The sequence below is a fragment of the Girardinichthys multiradiatus genome, chromosome 11, assembly GCF_021462225.1.
Source record: "Girardinichthys multiradiatus isolate DD_20200921_A chromosome 11, DD_fGirMul_XY1, whole genome shotgun sequence".
NCBI lineage: Eukaryota > Metazoa > Chordata > Actinopteri > Cyprinodontiformes > Goodeidae > Girardinichthys > Girardinichthys multiradiatus.
The window spans coordinates 4,754,453-4,757,978 of record NC_061804.1 but is presented as its reverse complement, the minus strand read 5'-3'; positions in this window follow the sequence as shown (position 1 = coordinate 4,757,978).

Sequence of the window (3,526 nt, the reverse complement as noted above, 5' to 3'; positions counted from 1 at the left end):
AGTGGCGCTCTGAATTCAATCTGTCACGCGCGCTCGCATACGTAGCGCGCTCTTAAAGGAGCCGCGCCTCACCGAGAGAAATTATCCATGCTGATAAAACAGCAGTTTTTCTTTAAAACAACTTTATTTCTGCTAGAGGTTTCTTCCCTTTGAAAGTAGTGTCTTCTCCTCTGTTGCAGCCAGTGTTTCCAGGTGTACGATAATTATCGTATTTGTACGATAATTTTGCTCTCTGTACGATCAATATTCCTAAAAATGGCCAAATGTACGATAATTTGACCATTCCGTGAATGTGTCTATCGCCAAAGTCTGTCGGAGATTTTTTGTGAACCCTGAAGGCATCTGTGTCCGGATTCGGAAACAAATGCTGGAAATCCCAGCCAATCGTGCTTTTCTAAATGTGACCTACGTGTGACGTGATGCGTTGGCCTCAGAACAACGGCCATGATTGGCTGAATAGTCCGCTGCGCCCGCCCATGATTGAGGAATGAAAAAAAGAAAAGAAGAAGAAGCAGAGCCCGGCACTGTGGGGCTATAGATGTTGATAAATCCATTCCGTTCTGACGCCACAAAGCTGCGAGTGTCTGTTAGACGCTATTCAACACATCAACAGACTTGTTATTTTGGTTATGACGAGTGTACGATCATTTTATGTCTCTAGTACGATAATCCTACATTTCTCACCTGGTAACACTGGTTGCAGCTTACTTGCTCATTAAGAGGGAATGCAGCAAATGCAGTTGTCCGTGTTTCCCTAAATAGACAATTTTACCAATTAATTGCATTTAAGTTGAACATGGCCACACGGTTTCATTACTAGGATTGAACTGGAATTGACTTTGAATCTGTCTCTATGATCTGTTTGGATTATTTATTGTATCAATATTATATTATAATATATATTTCTGTATATAAATAAAGTGTCTTGAGACAACATTTATTGTAAACTGGTGCTAGCTCCGTGGAGCACAGAGAACCAAATGGTTTGCTAATACTCTTCACTGTAATGGCAGAATTATGCAAAGCCCTTCCAGTCGTTAATCAGTTTAATGCCAGTCAACCTGATGTCTGCAAGCTCTCCTTGAAGGCTCGGTGTTTCATCATTTCACAAGAATTAAGCATCACATAACTGTTCATAACCCCAATCTCTTTGTTGTTCTTACACCAAAGCAACTTGTACCTCTTCACCCAGGTACAGAACGTCCTCTTTAGAAGTTATAACTGCAGTGCAGGTCCAAACAGGCAGTACCTTCTTAGTTATACTCACCAATGTGCAGCTTTTGAATTACAATATGGTCATTTCATGTTCTTTCCAGAGATCAGTCTTAATTTACAGTCACTGAATGTGTGGACCCTGAGTGACCAGAGACCGAACTGACACATTATGTTTTTATCTGTATGTGACGAATAGCAGCAGCGTCAGCCTGATAATTCACAACCTTTTCACACCTTCGGAGAACTATCCCTTGGCCTTGAGGAGACTGAGAAAACAAAGTGAATTTTTTTAGCTTAGAGAGACATTTCACCACGGAGACAAACACTTTAATGATTCACCCTGTGAGGTTATATAAAGCGACAGAGAAAAAGAAGCCATTCAGGAGCGTTTCCACAACTACACATGTGGTCTTAAGTAATAAAGGGTCTCTGGACGGGGAACAGCACAAACGTCTGCTCTCTACGTCAGGATGTTTTCATTTTGTTCTGTTTTTTTGTTTTCATATTTAAGGTTTTTCTCTCTGCACCAGACTAAATTCAGCCATCACTTTTGTTGAATATATCATCATTAGAGGACTTTAAATTCAAACAATAGTGTTTTCTGTATCAGGACACCATGAAAATGGTCCAGTCTTTACAAGGTTCTACAAGGATATGAATCTACCATTATGAGTTCATAAACACAGCAAATTGTGCACTAGATGATGCAAACATGGAGAAACTGTGTGGGAAAACTAATTACAACTCATAGAACCACCTTCTGCAGCTTTAACTCTCAGTAGTTGTTTTAGTCTACCGTATTCAGTTTCTCATGCCGCCATGGATGAATTTTGAATTTTTCCAACATTGTTGTGACTCACTGAGGTTTGAAGACATTTGTTTCTTAACAGGTCTCTGAAGGTCCCACCACAGCATTTCAGTCTGGTTGCAATGACCAAATTAATGCTCTTGACATGGTGTTTGGGATTTACAGTTTTCTTTTAGATTTTTTGCTATTTTATATGCTTGTTAAGGATAATCCACAATGATACAAAACTGTTGGAGCGCTTCATTTGCCTTGGAAGTCAGAATTTGTATAGGAGCTGATTGGATTTCGATTTTGAGTCTGAAACCTCTGAAATATTTGAACTATTGTTCTCATTGACCAAGCTACTGTTAGCAATACAAGCCAAAAACCATGTATTATATCAGAATCAGAATCAGCTTTATTGCCAAGTTCGTACATACAAACAAGGAATTTGACTCCGGTACACTTTGCTCTTTTGTTCTGTTTTTGTATTACAGAATATACATATTTACAATGTACAATATACACATATCTAATAGAAAAGATGCATTTGCAACATCTGTATGCTGTTTTTTGGTACACTATTAAATGTTCAACAGAGAAACAGCCTGGGGGAAGAAACTGTTTCTGTGGCGGCTGGTTTTAGTAAACAGTGATCTGTAGCGGCGGCCTGAAGGTAAAACTCTGAACAGTTTATGTGCAGGATGTGTGGGGTCTGCAGAGATTTTAGCAGCTCTTTTCTTGACCCTAGACCTGTATAAGTCCTGGATGGAGGGAAGGTCAGCTCTGATTATTCTCTCTGCAGTCCTGATTATTCGTTGCAGTCTGGACCTGTCCTGTTTTGTGGATGAACCAAACCACACTGAGATGGATGAACACAGGACAGACTGAATGATGGCAGTGTAGAAGATGACCAACAGCTCCTGTGGAAGGTTGAACTTCTTGAGTTGCCTCAGAAAGTACAGTCTCTGCTGGACCTTCTTTCGAACAGTGTCTATGTGTGAAGACCATCTCAGGTCCTCAGAGATGGTGGTTCCTAAGAACCTGAAGTGGTCCACAGCGATACAGTGTTGTTGAGGATGGTGAGGGGGGTGTATGGGGGTGGTGTTCTCCGAAAGTCCACCACCATTTCCACAGTCTTGAGTGGGTTCAGTTCAAGGTAGTTCTGACAACACCAGTGTACCAGCCGATCCACCTGCTGTCTGTCTGCAGACTCATCACCGTCCTGGATCAGTCCAATGACAGTGGTGTCGTCTGCAAACTTAAGGAGTTTCACGGACGAGTCCGATGAGGTGCAGTCATTTGTGTACAGGGAGAAGAGGAGTGGGGATAGAACACACCCCTGGGGGGCACCAGTACTTATTGATCTGGATCGGGAGAAGATGCTACCCAGTCTCACCTGCTGCTGTCGGTCCGTCAGGAAGTTGTTGATCCACTGACAGGTGGAGGCTGGGACGTTGAGCTGGGTGAGCTTCTGGTGGAGGATGTCTGGTATGATGGTGTTGAAGGCCGAGCTGAAGTCTA